Source organism: Nymphaea colorata, chromosome 6 (assembly GCF_008831285.2).
Source record: "Nymphaea colorata isolate Beijing-Zhang1983 chromosome 6, ASM883128v2, whole genome shotgun sequence".
Classification (NCBI taxonomy): Eukaryota; Viridiplantae; Streptophyta; class Magnoliopsida; order Nymphaeales; family Nymphaeaceae; genus Nymphaea; species Nymphaea colorata.
Window position 1 is genome coordinate 19,186,357 of NC_045143.1, and position 20,163 is coordinate 19,206,519.

A 20,163-nucleotide genomic window follows, 5' to 3' on the forward strand; every position below is an offset into this window, starting at 1 on the left:
TAGAGCATGTTACATTTTAAAAGGAAACATATTCATTTCCTTGATTGCAGTGGTCCCATTGCAATAATTTGAATCATCATCATCTCCTCTTTCCATTTTCACAAGATTGTCACATTTATCTTTTTCAACCCCAAATCTTGCACTCTTGACTTGCCTATCTTGGTGTGCACCCTGCGCTCCCATGTTTTTGGCTCTCTCCAATGATTGCATGTGGTTTCTTCTTGTTTGATTGATGTAAGTTTTTTATATCTAGATCCATTTTCATCACCCAGGAAATTGAGTATTTCCAACTGGTAGACCATGATTTCAAAGTTGCAAAACAAACAATGTTTGTGGAAGGGTAAGCTTTTATCATTTGCTTGTTGAAGTTTGTTCTTGCACCCTTGCCTTGCTACTAGATATCAGTGCTCAAAATGCCCTCCAAAAGAAGCTTGAAAAGATTATGATGTATTTCTTATGTTGGCGTTCAGTCCACATACAAAGTCCATCTATTATCTGGGAATACTGTCTCACTATCCATTCAAGAAGATGGAGTGGGCTTAAATAAGTTGAAGGAAGTTAATACTGCTTATCTAGCATACATGGCATGCACAACGTTAAGGTTTATGGGCCTTAACTTGAAGGAAGAAATACTTCTATACTAGGAATGCTTGGACCATCCATCTAATGAGTTGACCTGTGTCTCCTCCATGGAAAGATATCATGACTTCATGGAATCAAATCCATTTAGAAATACATCAAAAGGCAAAATCTGGAGAATCAGTCAGATTTTGGAAAGATTGTTGGAATGAACAAATTTTAGTGGACAGCCTTTGTCCTAATGACCTGCTAATGATTAAAGGAGTTCTTAAGATTTATGTTGAAGACACTATGAACTATCTAGGCAAGTTTAATGAGGAGATTCAGTCTCTCTTCATTCAAGCTGGAGCAGATCAGGTTTTGCTTATAGCAGGTAATGATTCTTTATGTTGGAAAAATGATTCTTACGCAATTAAATCCAGGAAAGAGATTATTGAAAAGAGAAAGGACCAACCATGACATGGCAAAGAATAATCTTGCTAAATCAATCCATTCCCAGAGCCAACTGGTTTACATATGTGAGTAGATATGGCAGATTGATGACTAAGGCCACATTACAATGCTTGGGGGTTACATTAGCTTCCAGGTGTAGCATATGTGAAAAATCAATAGAGAATCAACATCACATTCTTTTTTCATGTACATTCTCGGCTGCAATATGGCACAAAGTTATGGCCTAGTTTAATATTAGTAAAACTCCTTCGAATGATTTCTGTACTGAGCTTTTTATGGTGGCATCGGAAACAACTTCGCTGCAAAGTATTGACTGGATTCTGGAGATTGTGTTTTAATATCATAGTGTAGAAACTATGGTCATACAGGATGTTGAGTTTTCATCAAGATCAATTGCTTTCGATCCCTCAAGCTTTTCAAGGTGTGTGGCAACTTTGTTCAGATATGTTTCTGAAGTAGACTTGGCATACAGAAGTCAAGAACAACATTAGTATACGGCTCCAAACGACAATCTTTAGTTCAGTTTGGATTCCAAATAATGTTTCTGGATGGTTGATTGAGGTAGCATCAGGGAAAAGAGGCAAAGTCTTGACAAAAGTTGTCACTCTATGGTTGAATGGCAGCTTATGCACAAAGGTAGTTAAATGGCATGTTTCTACTGATTCCTTGATTAAGATAATAGAACATTTGGGGACACTCACCACGGGGGAACAAACGAGATTTACCCTTAGAAGGAGTAATCCAAGATAGAGAAGATGGTTTAGGGGAGTTTTATCCTCTGCCAGGTTTAACAGTTCTTGTAGTGGCTTTTCTAGCCTGCATTTGATTCATGGGAAGGAATTATATGTTTGTGATAGTCACCTGTCTTTAGGAGCTCTTTTCCATGAGCAAGATGAGTAGTGATCCCAAGGCTAATTTTGTTTGATTTTGTACATATTCATTCTTTCATTAACTGCCCGAGTTATTCGGAATAAACTTATTAAGATTGTTACTTATGCAACTCATTTCTTCTTATGCAGGCTCTTAATGCTAGATTAATGGCATGTTTATGTAGAAACTGTATTGAACAAGTATAGCTATAAGGCTGGTTCCCTGGCTACCACAACCTTTCCCTATATTCTTTTCCTTTTGATTTTCTAACCACCAAATTGCTGTGCATCTGTTTCACTATTGTAGGTTCACTTGGTGCTTCTTTGCTCAATGGCAATACTCTAGTTTAACCTCCAAATATACTGTTATCACCTATGTCACATGCGTGAGGTACATTATGGGTTCAGGTACGGCGGTATGGGTTCACACACAATAATTTTGAAAATTTTGGGTCAAATTTTGTATTATCAAAAATGATAAAATGAAAAAAAGCATTAATATTCTTATAATCCACTAAAATTCTCAAAATTAAAGAAAAATGGGAGGAAAATATAGAATCTTAGTGGATATAAAAGAAAGGAAAAATCAAATTAAGTTTGAAAATATAATTTTAACCGTTTTAAAATGCAGCTCTACCCACCACCTGTGTCGCCGTGCCCACATACCAACACATCGGTATGTGGCCAATTTAAACTTACCCATGTCACACAGGTTCTCTCCTAATTGCAGCTGAACCTTTTGCCCTTCTTACTGAATGCTTGTTGTTGAAAAACATGCTTGATCCAACAAGTGAATGTTTGTTGTTCAATCATTGGATGTAAGCGCATAGTCACATTTTTGTGGAAGAACTTGTGGATCATGCATTCCTTTATTTGTCTGTGTGTATTAATGGCAATAGTTACCAATTTGATATTCTTTCGCATGTATCCAAATTTGAAAATGGACATAATATAACATATTAATAAAAAATTAAAACAAACATTTACTGATGCTAAGGAGATGTTCGTAAAAAACTGTACCTCTTCAGAAGATGGTAGTGTCAGTAAGAATTGATTTACTGATGATAGCATATTATCAGTATAAGCTCAAGTCATGTCATTTATTGACAAAAGTAAATGCAGTAAGAGAATTTTTTTAATACCATTTAACTAGATTTCCTGATGCAAAAATGTTAGTAATGTTATCCAATTTACTGTCATGCGACAACATATCAGCAAAGGTTTCAGCGACAACATTCTGACTAATGCATGATCTCACGTCAGGCACATAATCAACAAAAAGTTTATTGATGTGTTTTGGATTAATGCTCACATTTATTATGTATCAGTAAAAATAGATTTTTTTTTGTAGTGCCACTGCAAGATAAAAAAACCTTTAGTGGTGTTCAAAAAGTGCCATTGAACTTCTCTTGTGGGGCCGAACAAATGCCAACAAAAGAACCTATGAAAGTCATGACACCATTCCCATTTTGTGGCATATTAATTGGATGCCATAAACGGATATGTTCTGTGGTGTTTTATGTTTGCCATTGAAGAGGTTGTAGTGACACTTAATTTATGCCATTGAAAAGTTCTCAGTGATGCTAGATTTTTGTCTTGGGTATAAGACTACTATGACATACTAAAAATGCCATTGAATGACATTCAGTGGCTGTTATAAAATGCCATTATTAAGTTTTTATGGCTCATTTCTTGTTCCACTAAAGGTTTTTTAGTGACATTGCAAATTGCTACTAAACATATTTAATGGTGGATATATGTATGCCATTATTGACATTTTATGACTATTTGCGAATGCCACTAAAGGCCTACTAACAATCTGACATATTGCATATAAAGTGAAAATAAATACACTAAAAAGGGAACTATTTCTAGGGAATATGAAATTTAATGTAATTAAAATAAGATTTTGGCACATACGAATGTGTACATACAATAACAACAATGATATAGTGCATACAGATTTTTCTTTTTTCATTATCCAAAGGCTTGTACATCTGTACACATTTATTATTTACACTAAAGGGATGCCAATCCCTTTTAGTGGTGTGTGCCAGTCCCTTATGTTGTTAGCCTTACTAGTAGCATTAAGCACAAAAGAAGCTGCTCCTCCACCTTCTGAGCGTAACCTGAATACTGGATTGTAAAAAACTGCATGGAAGATACTTTCCAATTCTCACTCCAATCTTCTGTCATTTTTCTGTACCGGAATCCTCCTTGTCTGGCTGTTGCAACTTCCTTTTTTTCTTTCACGACAGCTTAGCCCATCTTTACAAGCAATTAAAAAAAAAAAATTGCAGGTGATGGAGCCTCCATCTCTGGGCTTTCCAGCCTCCATCACTTCCATTGCTGAGCTAAAGCCCACTTCCAGCCTTAACCACACACACACACAGACATATATATATAGAGAAGGGAAACTCTACCTTCATCAAGCGATGAAGGTAGATAACAATGTGAGCTATTAAAACCCTCCCAAATTTGGACTTCTACCTCCACATGATCTTTTGATCCTATAAATTAGTTCAATCCAGTTATGAACATAAAAAGCCTACAAATGATGTGATCCTATGAGTCCCCACCCTGTCTACTGCACCAACCACTAGGGGATGATAGTCTCTACCTCACTTTAAGGAAAAAAGGGTCCATGATGTGCTCTTCTTATTATCTATTCTCTTGTCAACATATCCTGATTTCCCTTCTTTAATTTCTCCAACATTTCATCATTAATTGGTGTCATATAGGACAAAACATGCATTAGTTAAGTCTAGCTCTCCTTTAATTTGGATGCATGAATTAAGTAGAAAATGGGGTTTTATGCAAGGCAGTTGGCACATCGGTGAGGGCAGGAGCAAGTATTTGGCCAGTGTACATTTTGAATTTTTAGGGTGTCAACCCTTTATGCTACAAAAGGATGACTACTGACATGCAAGTTGAAGCATAGTAAGGACAACACTCTGAGTCACTGAAAGCTGACCCAGTACCCTAGGAGAACGAGTAGTTGGGTGAAAGTTTCAGCTCTCTTCTGGGCGGTAGGATGAAATACTTCTTTTGCTCACCCAGAGAAGTAGAAAATGGGGTTTCATTTATATACAACATCAAAGAAATTTAAAAGTCACTTAGAAACCTATTATTGTGCCTTTTTTAAGGAAATTCAAATTTATTTATGTGTTGAACTGCCCGTGGGAACCAATAAAGGACAAGCGTGGTTGAATGTTGGTTGCAACATACCTAAGGTGACAAAAAACGGATTGGAGAATAATTTTCTATTAAAGATTTCAAAACTACTATAATCTGGGGGTTGTTTGATTTGGGTTACATGCCCAAACAGCAGTCCAGAGGCAAAATGCTGCATATTTTTACCCTAAAATGCCGTTTCACCTATTTTTGGATGGTTCTATAATTGGGAATAGTGTTTGCAATTAAAACTTAGTTTTTTAAGAAATTATTTATTACATTAAAACAATCTTGAACTCAGTCAGGTTTTCAAAATGTTTTTTGGCTAAAATAAAAATATTTAATCATATAAACAATTAATTTCTTAAAACTAGTTATTAATTAATTTTAGAACTCAAGCAATTTCATAATCTTTTTTGGGTGAGCGGGGCTTCCCACTGCCCAGAAGAAGGCTGAAGCCCTCACCCAACCCCTTATCTCTAGAGGGTACATGCATGTTTTTGGTGCCTTGGGTGTCACCCACTGTCATGCTTCAGCTTGCATGTTAGGGGCTGCCTTCTGCAGTACAAAGGGTTGGAGACATGGTGATTTGAAAAGGGAATTGGCCACCTATGATCCCCACTTTGATTGTTTCACCAACACCTTTGGGATAATTTCATAATTGTTTATCTTGATTAAAAATAAAGAGGATATAGTATGTGGTCGTCAAGAGTTACTGGTTCTATAAAAATATTAACATGTTTGCAAACTTAAGGTCAATATTCAGGTGAGCGAGATGTTCATCCCTACCGCTCAGAATGAGGCCCAAAGGACCCTCCATTCTCTTGCCTTAGGTGTCATGAACTGTGTCGGCATTAGTGATGGCAGTGGTGTACATAAGGTCAGTTATAAAATCTTAAAACAAAAGTAAAAAAATCATGGCATCCATAATTAGTATGAAATTCAACTTCAATCATATTGGCCCAAGAAGATCGTTCAATCATAAAAACGAGTTGTAATTATTATGAAAGCCAGCAAATACAAATTAACTCTGCGTGTTAAAAATCAGTGCATAAATGGACTCAACGTGGACCAGATTTTGTTAATTTGAACATAAATAAGAAACATAACCATCCAACTTCTATACAATTTCCAACATGTCATAAGGTAATGTTTGAATACCTGGAACTCAATACACAGGCATCATGATCTGGGTATTTGGTATTAGATACCTGTTTGGTTGAACTCTTGTTCTACCTTACGTATACAACGTATAGTTTGATTTCTTGAAACTTTTGATCAAAGCAAATCCAAGCATCTGAATGCCCTTAATTATTTAAGTATTCTTACTTGGTGCTTCTTGACCATTTTAAAGGGTCTAATTTTTTTTAATTAGCATCCTGATCCTGAATTCTCTAGTTCCGCCCCTGACCATCCGGTACTAATTTCATGCACGTTAGCTGCATTCCCTTAATTAATCTAAAATTACTTGTACGTATGTACAGTTACTTGAACTTCTAAGCATATCTGGCCTATTGTAATAAACAAAATAATTCAACTAGATAAACTAAGAAATTAGAAGAGAAAATTTTCCATTTAGCACCCTTCTCTCGACTAACTTTCTGCAAATGAGACTCCTGTTAATTCTGAATTTTGTAAGGTCGACTTCGATCATGCTAATGGCCACCTATAAAAAATCATCCACGTAAAATTATTTCAAATCGAACCGATAATACATGCTCCCATGTAATATTGCCCTATTAAACTTTTATACACAAAAAGAAAGAAAGAAAATAGAATTGCCATCGTATCTAAACCAGAGTTTTAAGCAGCGCGTATTAATGATAGACCCTGATATGTTAAAGTGGTTAATTTTGTAACCTTTAATAAGAAGAAAAAAAAGTAGAAAATTTGAGGTATATATATACAAAGAGAGTGAGAGATGAAAATGAATTCATTCCATTCCAATGAAATACATCCAAGAGCAATGAATGTAAAACATACAATAAATTAGAACAAAATATAAGGTTGGAGGGGGGGGCAGATCTTGATCTTCTTCAGATCAATAGTTGAGAGAAAGACAATGAGAAAAGAAGCACAAATAATGAGAAAAATATGCATTGTTTTCCTCTCAACCACTGATATGCAAAATATGAAAGGATGAGCTTGTTCTTATCTATCTAACATCTAAATGTCTAGTACTTATTTCTTTTATACACACATATATTCCTTATTTACAAGTTCAGCTTGATGAAAATTTCAGTTGGTCACTGGAAACTTGATGAAAATTTCAGTTGGTCACTCGAAACTTCTTTCTCAATATATGGCCTAAAAGGTTTCACACCCACAAAAAAAAAAAAAAAGGCAAGGTGGTTCTTCTTCGTTGTTACATCTGCCCGTATTGAGCTACTATGCTGAAAATAATGGACTTCCCAATGAAAAGCTTGCCGGGAGTAAGGTAGCCACCTTGAAAGAACGAAAATAATGGACTTGAAATCAATGTTTACAGCATCTGCTTCGATTCAAAGAGACAACAAAGTAGCACCGATTTTTGGAATTTATGGTAGTTATTCTTTCAAAAAAGATCTGAAAATACATTGATCTACGTTTGATGATAGTAGGAAGTACACTTAGCCTTTTGATTTTACTCAAACCATATACAGGCCTTTTGATTTTATTCAAACCATATACAGGTTCGACACCGTTGACCATAAATACCCCACTGTTAATTAATAAAAATTTTTGTTGTTTTTGGGTGAGCAGGAGGCTAATCTTACTGCTCGAAGGAAGGTTGAAGTCTCCACTTTCCCCATTCTCCCTGGGTTTAGAGTTTAAATGAAAACTGACAGCCAATCAACCCCCACCCTTGAAAATTAATGTTTTGTGTAGTTACTAATTCCAGTTGCATTGGTCAATGGTGAGACAAAACAACTAGTAGAATCTCAATATTAATAAAATTTGATACTGACCATTTATATTAGCCAATCCGATCAATAATACCTCCCATGTTTAATTACATCAGACTCAGTCATCTTTTGTGAAGATGATCAAAACTAGACATATTGATTTCATATCCAGGAAAAATTAGATGCACTTGTAAAAGTAGGTGCATTGATTTCATATCCCAAAAAGGGTAAATTTTCACTAATTACTTGAATATGAACTTGGCAGAAACAAAACTTACACAATATAAATCTTCATAACCGACCACAAGCAATTTTAAGCCCGTTTTTTGTAATATAGATGTGGTCCTAGTGGTCAACAAAGTTGGAGCTGCACTTCTATCTTTTTTCCTTTTCTAGATCTTCTATTAATTGGCAAACCAGTGACTTGGACTACCGAATCATTGTGCCAACGAGTTGACTTGTGGACTTGGTTGACTATTCACATAACCATAAAGTCATTTTACCGCAGCTGAATGAGGTGATTCCAGTTGAGTCAGGGGCGAGTCGGACCAAACATTGACTCGTGGCTCGTTTTGTTGGCCATCTGAGATAAATTTGGCAACTACGAGTTAGCGCAAGTTTGCCAACTATATTATGCCCTGACCTTGACACGTTGAGCTATCCAATGTCATGTACTAGGGGCAGTGCACCATGCACAGTGCACCATGCACAGTGCACATAACTCACTCTCCCAACAAATCATGAACTTCAAAAGTCAAAGAAAACCACATCTTTACATATTATGTCACCTTTGATGCCAGCGTTGTTCATGAGGATGTTGTTCCTTCCAAAGAGGGCCCAGGTCTTCTTGACGACGACCTCCTTGACGGTGCTTTCCACCGCACTAACATCGAGCTGTAAGGTCACCGGCCGCCACATCTCCCACTACTTGCCAGCCGGTCACGCATGTCAGCGTTCTCGTCACTGAGGCCACATTTGATGGCCAAAAATTCCTTCACCCAAAATGCCATAGCATCCACTCTCCGTCGCCACCGTCTCTTCCTGCTCCGATCAACCGAGTCATCAGCGTCTTGCCCTTCTCCTTCATTATCTTTCTCATCACAGAGCAGCTGGCGGGGAGATCATATTTCTGTGCAGGTAAAATCGTTCTTCTTCCCCTCTCTTGCCCCATCTCTACTTTGTTTCTCTCCCTCTACCTTCTCTTCTGTGTGTCCGCCGCACGCATTGTGTCCATAGAAACACAATAGAAGGAGAAGATAGAATGGAGAACTGGTGATGGAGGGAAAGAGATACTGGAATTAGGGCTGTCCTCCTCCAAAAGCGTGGTTTTTGATTGACTGTAGATTTTGACGTTTGCCTCCCTCTATTTACTTGCTTTGTTTGTCTCTATAGTTCTTTTTTCCTGTTCTTTTCGTGAAAAATGAGAAGGTGGTGGAGTATTAGCATAAGCAATTAATTTAAGCAAGGAAAAGTGTCTGTCATTGATATCTATTCCCCGGCCGGAATAAGCTCGAGGAAAAGTGTCTGTCATTGATATCCCTTATTAATTATTCTATGTACATATCGCTTTTGAATACTGCACGCATATGAACTTAGGATTACACATGTTGAAATTGGTTTGTAGTGTGTCCAAGATGAGCTATATCAGTCTGGTAATGCTGAATTACATGAGTGATTCAACAAGCTTGTATGACGTTGGATTTTTACAGGAACATGGTGAAATTTATGTGTTAAATGGGCCAAATAGCAACAGTATATGGAAAGATAAGCCTCTGGATTTTGGGCCTTCTGTGCATGATCTTTGATTGTCTTGCAGTCTAGGAGTTCTGTCACCTTGTCTTTCCAATCGAGAGAGAGAGAGAAAGAGAGAGAGAGTTTGGGTGTTTGTTCATCATAAAACCCATCTGTCAGAGATCTTAGTTTGTATGTCTTAGTTTTTCAATATTGATTTTCTCATGAAATAACTTTTATCAAGGGCGCCTTTTGCCTCCACCGTCTGTTTCTTAGTTGGGACAAACTCTTCTCAATTATTCAAAGGGATTCATAGAGTTGAGTAATTTCTAGGGCCTGTCTGCATGGCCAGGTGCAACACACTCAATTTTCAGAAAGGAACTGGATACTGTAAACACTGGGTCTGTCTATGTGATATGAACCTGGGATTTCGCTAGTTATTACAGTTTCCTGGTTCATGTTTGCAGGTTCACTTTTTGGCCATTTTCTTGTTATGCTACTACATAACTTGCTCTATGGTTGATGCTATCCCGCGATCATATACTCCTACTACTGAATCCTTTTTGTCTACCTCTTGATATCATAACTGAACTCTTTTTTTTTTTCTCCTCTTGATATCATAACATTTTTAGTTTGATTTTTTTGCAGTATGATGACAGTAAAGCACAAGAAAGGGTAGAGCATGCATTCTAATGATATCTTATGTTATTTATTAAATGAAATTTGATGCACACATATGTTTTCTTTATATTACGTGCATTATAATGACACACAAATGCATACTTTTGTGTTGTTGAATCACAAGAAATATTCTCTGCCATACAAAACCACAACTCGTCTAATCTAGTCAGGTGATCTGTTGCACGTGTGTGTGTGATATGCAAACTTTTGGTCTTTGTTTTAGTCATTTATCTTAGCACTTACCATACAAGTGAAATGCAAGTTAGTATTGTCAATTTTGTTTACACATACGTTTTCATAATGAAAATTGTAGTTGTGAAAGAATATTATGCAAACCATTACCATGGAAGATAGTGGTCCATCAAGGGAGAATCTTACGTAGACTCAAGCACATGTGGACTACTTAGTCCAGCTTCTTTGGGAGCAATCACGTATTCCTAGTATGAAATCGGGTGTAGGTTTGAAGGCAAAAGCCTACACAACAATAGAAAAAAACATGATAGACCGCTTCGAAAAGGATTTCACTAAGGATAAAATTAAAAATAAATTGAGGTATGCAAAACCCAACTTGACAGTTATGAAGGGAAGTTTGAATACAAGCAGGTTTGGATATGACCCCATTAACAAATGCATTGATGTTGACCCCCAAGTTTGAAGTGAGTACATTGAGGTATGTTATAGAGATAGTAAAATTTTAGGTTTTGTCTGACATGTCTTTTATGATTTTATCTATAAAATTTGGACCCATTGGAATTTTTTTAGAAATACCCGAATAGAAAAAAGTATAAAGAACGAAAGTTATTGAAGTACTATGATGAGTTTGCGGAGGTATGGTGATTCTCACGCAACTAGCAACGCAGAAGACATGCAACAACATGTTCTTTGATGAGGACACTGAAACATTCCCAACTACACCTGCTTCCCAAAGTTTTGCCTAAAGTTTGCTTATTATAGAAAATGATAACCTACATTCTGACATATGTGGACTTAGTCACTCACTGCATAGCAGCAGAAAGAAGAGGTTTGCGTATTTCCTACAGTCGGTGTCAATTAGTTGGATCTGCTGACAAAATTTACCTATCGTATATTTCATAGGGATCAAATACCAAGCTGCTGCATGCCGTGGAGATGTTATTCATTACTCGTGGGTCTTAGATTGTTGCTCACAGAAACGCTTGTTACAAGGTTCTTTTTCTTAGTGCCTTATTAGGTTTCATTAATATTATTAATTTGAAGATGGCTTCTTATATCTTCCCATATTTTTTCTGAAAGGTACCTGTTGTTTCTTTTAGACTGCTCAAAAGAGAAGTTGTGAGCCGAGGTTGACACACTGGGTGACTCGTACTTTTTGGATCTTGATGTTAAGAGATTGATGCATGTTCTAATTAGAAGGTCAACTTTATTCTCAATTTGTTGAGCAACTGTGCTATGGTTTGCCTGTTGCATGCCTTTCACTGTAAGGGCGTAATGATCTGTCACACCTAGTTTTTATTAATGGGTTCCTAGTTTTGATTATTCTTCTTGAAATGGTTTGTTCTTGTTGTTGCTTGTATAACTGAATGTTGTGCCTATAGTCATCTTCATGAACTATGAGAAACTTCTGCACCTACCAGCTCATGTCAGACATACCATGTAAAACTTCTTAGCAAAACTGTCCCTAGGTTAGTGAAATGCTTGTATTAGTTCTAGTAAAAGGATTAGCTGATACCTACATGTCAGGCCCTAAAATGGCAGTTTCTTTGTTTCTGATAGTTGTTTTGATTAATTAACTAATTTTTTATGTTAGATGAATTGTTTTTGTCTATAAATATATTTACAAAAATAGAGTGCTAACATCACCTACTTCTTTGAATCTTCTTCAGCTATTTGACAACATGCACAAAGTTGAATATTGTAGCTCCAATAAGATGTTGCAGTCTATGTAAGATGTTGATCTTATATTCTATGTACTCTCAATACTGTCCAATAATTTTAATTGATATTACATATCATGCAAGGACATGGAAATGAAGGTTCTGTAGATAGTCTTGAGAAGGCTGAAGCTTGAAGTTTCCATTTCTGGTGGCAAAATTAGCAGCAACATTACTGATGCTACCCATTTAGTGGTAGTATCGTGTGACGAGTTTCACATGGATTTTGATAAAATGTTGGAGATACAACATAAGTACAGAAATGTTCTCTGTTTGACACCGTTTAAGATCTCTTTATGGCTAAGAATGGTTTACTATCTGTATAGATATATTTTCAGTTACTCTACTTTCTGTGCTGGAGTATTTTTAGAGGAAATTGTATCTACACATAAACCTAAAATTTTTGTTTTCTCATCAAGCTAACATCCTCACCTGATGGCACCTTCCTCCGCACTGACATCGAGCTATAAGGCCACCATGCTGCCACATCTCCCACTGCTCCCTTGCTGGTCCCGCTTCGCGGCGAGTTCATCACCGAGGGACTGGAGGAGGGTGGTCCTGCAGTCTGTGGCCACAACATTGCAGCTGGCCTTACAAGGTGGAGGCAGAACCCACGGCCGAGCACCAAAGATTCTCCCGTCACCATCACCACCTTCCCTTCCAACCGACTCCATTTCCTTCTCTTCCTCACGGTGGAACAAGAGCCATAGACTGCTGGAGCAATTTACAGAGGAAAGCAATTAGCTTGGTGTGTTGGATGCTCACAGCACGTGATCAGATACGAGAAAATGAAGGGGCTTTGTTTTAGCTTTGTCATCTTTTTAGGGGATTTTATAATTACAGGCACCTAAAAATGTTTACAACGTTTGAATTCGGATTCCTTAACAGCTAAACTGTCCCTCACTTGATGGTGGGCGCAACTTGAACTAGCTATTCAATCTTTGGTTAAAAGAAAAAAAAAAAGGTCGGGCATAGCTCGACTGGTCTGGGTGTCAGGGGTAACTATTAGGCATGGAGTTAGTGGGTCTTTGGAGTCGGATCAGCAGAGGCAGGATCTGCCATACGTGGTCAGTTAGGAATGGGTCGGGTGGATGGTAAGTCTTAATAAACCCACCCCATGTATCGGACCGCAGTATATAAGGTCCCTAAGGGAGTTAACCCTATTAGCAATCGAATTACCAATTTTAAGGTGTGAAGGCTGGGCTTTCGCAAGAGTAGTGTGAATGAGTAATTGCCCTCTGTTAGCAGAAGGCTAACACTGGTATCAAAACCATGGCTAACAAGGACAAGGTGACTTCGAAGGACATAATGGCTTTTGTGGAAGCTCACAGGGAGTGTATGGAAGAGACGATGGAGCTGATGACTCAGAGACTGTACGCTGTAGAGCACTAGAACCAGGAAGCTAAAGTTAACCAGGAAGCTAAAGTTAGGATGCAGGCGTTCATGGCAGATCAGTATGCTCTGGCGGCGATGATGAAGGACATGCTGTCGTAGGGTAAAAGCGTAGGGTCACCAAGCACCGAGACAATTGAAACAACCAGCCATGAGTTCCATCCTTCTCAACACCCTCCTCCTTTTTCTTATCCTCCTCCCCCACCTCCACCACCATCAGGGGCTGACAGACTCCGACGTCTCTGGCAGAAATAGGGCCTCCTGGAAACAGGCCCGCTTGGATTTTCCTCGCTTTTCAGGAGATGATCCTTTGAGTTGGATCTTCAAGGCTGAGTAGTTTTTTGAGTGTCATGGGCTTTCCAGCAACCAGAGAGTTGGGCATGCAGCCATCCATTTGATGGACCAGCTATATGCTGATACCGATGGCTCTTGTCGTAGCAGGGTAAGTTGGGATGGACTGAGCTGATCGACGCCATGAAGTCCTGCTTCGGCCCGTCAGCATTCCTCGACTATAACATAGAGTTGTCAAAGATTAAGCAGCGGGGATCAGTTCTGGATTATCAGGAGCACTTCAAGGAACTCAGCAACATGGTCAGGGGTTGGCCAATTGAAGCATTAGTGGGAGCCTTCATCGGGGGATTGAAAGACAAAATCAGGATCGAGGTGCAGGCAGCCAAGCCTCACTCTCTTCCGGATTGTTTTGAGGTCGTGGGAATGGTTGAGGAAAAACAACGGAGGTTTTGCACCTTTAGCAGAAGTGGTAACCCAGCGGACAGGAATACAAGGCCACAAGGTTTGCAGCCAGAGCCAACAGCTCCACCAGTGTTCAGCATGAAACCTAGTCCGACATCGAAACAGGTAATCAAGAGACTGACGCCTGATCAAATCAAAGAGAAATGTCGCAAGGGGATAAGTTTTCATTGTGACCAAACCTGGTCACTGGGCCATACCTGCAGAAAATTACATATGTACTTGGTTGATGAAGAGGAACATCTACCAGTGGAAGAAGAGATTGCTACGCTGAAAGAACAAGCAATAGAAGGAACGTTGACTGACTTACAACCTGAGATATCACTCCAAGCATTAGCAGGGGATGAGGTGCCTCAACTAATTCATGTGGAAGGGCTCCTAAGAGGACACAGGGTAAGCATCCTGGTTGACATAGGTTCTTCCCATAATTTCATATCGGAAAAATCTTAGGCTGCAGGGTGGAACAACAACGGGCGTTCGACGTGGTAGTCAGCAATGGAAGCACGCTGAAATGTAAAGGCCGATGCTCCCAAGAGACGCTGGATATTCAAGGCCACAAATTTTTGGTGGAGTTGTTCACGCTAGCTGTGGCGGGCACAGCCTTAGTTTTGGGAATCCATTGGCTGTGCAGTCTGGGAGAGGTGGTATGGGACTTCGTAGGGATGAGGATGCACTTCTACTGGACAGGAGGAGATAGGCAGACCATTACGGCCATAGTGAAAAAAACCTACTACAATGCAGCCTACTGCCAAACTGAAAACAGGGGTAATGGCATCTGTCATGTTGTTGCTAAGTGAAGAACAGCCCCTAGCGCATGCAAGGGAAAGACACCATGCGCAAGGAGCAATTGAGCGAAGGAAAATGATGGTGTTGTTGGAGGAGTTCAGCAAGGTTTTTGAAGCACCACATGGTCTGCCACCGACACGGGCATGTGACCATAACATCGAGCTGCAGCTAGGGGCGACGCCTCTAAAACTGCATCCCTATCGATACAGCTATTTTCAGCGAGAGGCTTTGGAGAGGATGGTGCGAGAAATGCTGGTTGAGGGCATCATCCAAACCAGCCATAGCCTTTTTGCCTCACCCATGCCTGGTCAAGAAGAAGGATGGGAGTTGGAGGTTGTGTGTGGATTATTGTGCTCCCAATGCGATAACGATTAAAAGTCACTATCCCATCCCTATCATTGAGGACCTGCTAGACGAATTGCATGGTGCGGTCTACTTTTTGCAAATTCGAGTAGCAACTACTGACGTGCGCAAAACAGCATTCCGAACTCACGAAGGGCTATATGAGTTCAAAGTCATGCCGTTTGGCCTGACAAATGCACCAGCCACCTTTCAGTCATTGATGAACGATGTATTCAGACCATTTCTTCGTCAGTTTGTCTTAGATTTTTTTATGATATACCTGTCTATAGTGCCAACGAAGAAGACCACCTACAACACTTGCGACTGGTTCTGTCTACCCTACAGCAGAACCAACTACAGGCGAAGTTACCTAAATGTGTCTTCGGAACAGAACAACTCTTGTATCTAGGGCATGTGATCAGCCAGGTGTGGTCAAAATGGAGGAAGGCAAGGTAGATGCGGTGAGAGGATGGCGACCTCTACAGACAATTAAGGAGCTACGTTCTTTCTTGGGACTGGCGGGGTATTACCGCAAATTCGTGCAGGGCTATGGGCTGATTGCAGCACCATTGGTGGAGTTGACGAAGAAAGACATATTCAGGAAGGACGACTCACAAGAGGTGGCTTTTAACAAGCTGAAAAGGCAACTACATCAGCCCCAGTTCTAAACGATGCCCCATTTCCAAACTCTTTTCGTAATAGAAGCGGTCGCTTCCGATCAAGGCGTAGGTGCAGTCCTTAGTCATGAGGGCCTTCCTGCTGCATTTTTTAGCAAGACATTGGGACACCACATTTAAAACCAAGTTGGTCTATGAATGGGAACTTAGCTGTTGTGCTGGTAATAATGAAATGGAAGCCATATCTGATGGGATAGCGGTTTAGGGTGATGACTGATCACCACAGTCTCAAATACTCCCTGTAGCAACAATCTCTATCTTTGTCTTTGCAGCGCTGGATTATGAAACTCATGGCCTTCGATTTTGAAATACAGTTTAGGAAAGGGAAGGAAAATCTGGTGGCCGACTGGCTGTCGAGAGCAAGGAATCATCTAACTGAATCCTCAATGACCTTGTCCCAGGTGCAGTGGAGCTCTGGGAAAAACTTGGAAAGCTGCATCAGAGCTCGGCTTCAGTTCAGAATATTAAGGAGCAGCTTGGCAGCAGCACAACAAGGACGTACGGTTATTCATGGCATGAACCATATGTGTATTACCAGGGCAGAGTATTTATACCCCCTGAATCTGACCCGATTCCAATATTACTAGAGAGCACCTCCATAGCTCTCCAACAGCTGGTCATGAGGGCGTGGAGAGGATGTACAGAAGGGTGAGGATCTCCTTCTACTGGCCGGGCATGAAGAGGATGATCATAGATTATATTAGGAAATGTGAAATATGCCAAATGAATAAATCAGAAACTAGGAACCCAGCAGGCCTCTTGCAGCCATTACCCATTCCAGACCGGATCTGGGAGGATATTTCAATGGATTTTGTAGAAGGCTAACCTACATCTTGTGGCAGATCAACCATATTGGTAGTGGTGGATAGTCAGTGATAGACACTCCCTATTCCTCAGCTCATTTTGGAAGGAATACTTCCAATTACAGGGCACCAGACTTCAGATGTCCACAGCCTACCACCCTCAATCAGACGGTCAGACTAAGATACTAAACAAGAGTCTTGAAACGTACCTCTGTTGCTTCATGGGCCAGCACCCAAAATTGTCGGCTGAATATCTGAGTTGGGCAGAATATGCATACAATACGGGCTGGCACTCCTCAACGGGAATCACACCTTTCGAAGTTGTGTATGGGACTCCCCCACTGGATCTGAGAGATCAGCCAGGCACAACGCGAGAAAAACAAGCGGATGTAAAGCTTAGATGCAGGGACGTAGTCCTCAAGGACTTAAAACAACATCTCGCAGCTGCCAGGAATAAGATGGTGCTCCTCTACAACAAGAAGCACAGGGATTTACAGCTGCAAATAGGGGACTGGGTATTCCTTCGACGCCCTCCCCATGGACTGGGCCCTCCACTTAAAAAGGGAACTGCTAAACTAGAACCAAAGTTCGTTGGCCCCTACAAAATCAAGAAGAAGGTAGGGACAGTGGCTTATGAATTAATCCTACTGGAAGGGAGTTTGATTCACCTTGTGTTCCACGTTTCCAAGTTAAAGCCTTGCTTCAGTCCCCCCACAATCGATGAGTGAAATGCAGCCCCCATCTTAGCTGAGCCAGCAGAGTTGTATGCCTATCAAAGGCTGGGCATGTGCAAGGTGAGCCAGGGAAAAAATCTTCATACCGAATGGCTAATCGAATGGAATACTTATGAAGATCTTCCAGCCACTTGGGAAGCTGCAAAGGAGATACAAACTCGATTCCCTGATTTCACACCTTGAGGACAAGGTGTAATTGTAATGGGGGAGTGTTGTTAGGCGTGGAGTTAGTGGGTCTTCGGAGCCTTGTCAGCAAAGGCAGGATCTGCCCTGCGTGGAGTCAGTTAGGGCCCGTTTGATTGTAGGGTGAAATCAGAAGGAGAGGGTGAAATATGTACGGGCGGGTGAAATTTCACAATTTCACCCGCCCGACTGAAAATGAAACAAACGGGGTGAAATTTCACCTGTTTAACATAAAAGGGAGCGGGTGAAATTTCACCTTTCGAAGCCTCACTTCACCCCTCTCCTCTTCCCTCCGCAGCTCCTCCTCCCTCGCATTCCTGCCTTCTCACCATCGCACCAGAGGCGTCGCCGCTCTCACCGTCGCCGCTCCGCTCCTCTGTCGGTTCGCTTTCTCCCTTTGTCTCTTGCTCTTGCTGATGCCTTTGCTTTCTCCCTTTCTCTCTTGCCCTAACTTGTTCTTCTTTGCCTTTGCTATCTGAGCTCCATGTTCGCATTCTCTTTTTGTTTCTCTGAGCTGCTTTGGATTCCGCAGATGAATGACAGGATTTAGGCATCTGCATTTCCTTCTTCTTCAATGCTCTTTGCTACCGATGCTCTTTTTCTTCGTCTCTATGTGTATTAGGCATCTTCAAACCGAGAATGGTGCGTCTCTTACCTTCCTCCCAGTAGCAAATCCCTATAGGTGGATTAAGGGTTTTTTGTATTGCTTGTATTTTTCCTTGGTAATCCGAATTTTTGTTCCTCCCTCTCGTCTTTGTTCTTTCTCTTTATTCTCATTTCTCCTTAGTGGGGCAGTTCTAATGCTCTGATCTTTGTTCGTTGTCATAAAAGTCTTTTGCAGTCTTTTCGTTATTGCTCATTGAAAAAGGCCTTTCACAGTAGGCCATGCAACAATTCGGTGATGAATTTGGTGGGCAATCATCAAGATGACACTAGTTTCTACCAAAAAACAAACATCTCTCTCGAAGGTGTAACATTGTACCTTTTGATGCCTCATATTGGAGACTTCCGGGACCAATTTCTGCGTGGAGATTAAGCAATCACTGGGAGGATCTCAAATATTTAATTTTGAGAAATTTGGGATCTATCCACATTCTCTCTTTACTTTCTGTTTTTCCCACATAAGAAAACTCCGTACAGTCCTCATGATCGGCTTGATCTTTGCTTAGCTGTGCAACAGGATTAGCTAAAGCTTGAACTCACTATGGAATCTATAAACGACACTTAGCTTGTTATGGCTTGTTACAACGTGAATTTGGGGTAAGTGCAGGTTGTTGACCATGAGACCAAAATGGAAAGGAAAAGGTTCGGCACAACTTGCCCTTGCTGATCCCATGTCCAAAATTGTTTCAACGTTGCAAAGCTGCTTGACAGAATCCAAAAGCTGTGCATCACTGAGCAATGAAGTTGTTCTTTGTGAAGCCGAACCAGAACAGGCAGAACTGCTGAACCGGGCTTGCTTTGGCTGTCCAGTGGCAACAGTTAAAAGGCAGGCAGTGGTTTCAGTTGGGACTAGAAGAGGCTTTCTATATGAGTAATGCACTCAATTGTCTTACAGTTGTCGGAAAAGACGGAAGTCCTAAAGATCCTCAAAATCTTGGAAAATGTATGAAAGATAGGCAGAGCATGTTTCTAATGATGTATGAAAATGTTACAGTTTGTACTGCATTTTCATGTCTGTTTATTTTGAAATTTGCTGACATATCTAGAAAAGAAGGTTCTTTCAGTGTCTTGGCATCACTGTTATGAAAATTTTGTGATTTTAGGTTAAATAAAACGCAATTCCCATTTGTTCTCCAACTATGACAAATTGACAATTAAAAATACAATCAACTGTACAAAATCAGCCTTCTCTTCCTTCTGCAGTCAAACCACAGCCACGTGTTCCTGTTACATAAATCTTTGCATGCTCGCCTTATTTATTCTTTTACTCTTCATAGCAGTGTTATTATGTGCATATAAAATGTCCTTGGGGACGATGGTTAGTTGATTCCACAATATGGTGGTCAATCCAGTTCAGCATAATATGTTTTGTTATCTTTAAAATATGTTCCATAACAATTTCATTCAGTATGTAGTTAGAAATATCATTTCGTCATTGATTTTGTACTCCATATGCTAGCCCTCACGTACCTACATCGCGCCGCTCAACGCCCCCCCCCCCCCCCTTTCTTCAAGAAAGATCTTCACTGTTATGCTTCGATGTGAAGACAA

General features: G+C 40.1%; 1 long non-coding RNA gene across 1 annotated transcript; it reads left to right on the forward strand.

The window, feature by feature from the left end:
- Positions 1-8,855: 8,855 nt before the first annotated feature.
- On the forward strand, positions 8,856-19,731 carry LOC116255402 (uncharacterized). Its single transcript, XR_004172853.2, has 4 exons — positions 8,856-9,097; positions 11,468-11,557; positions 11,645-11,764; positions 19,220-19,731. It is a non-coding gene; the product is annotated as an uncharacterized LOC116255402 (long non-coding RNA).
- The last annotated feature ends 432 nt before the right edge of the window (positions 19,732-20,163 follow it).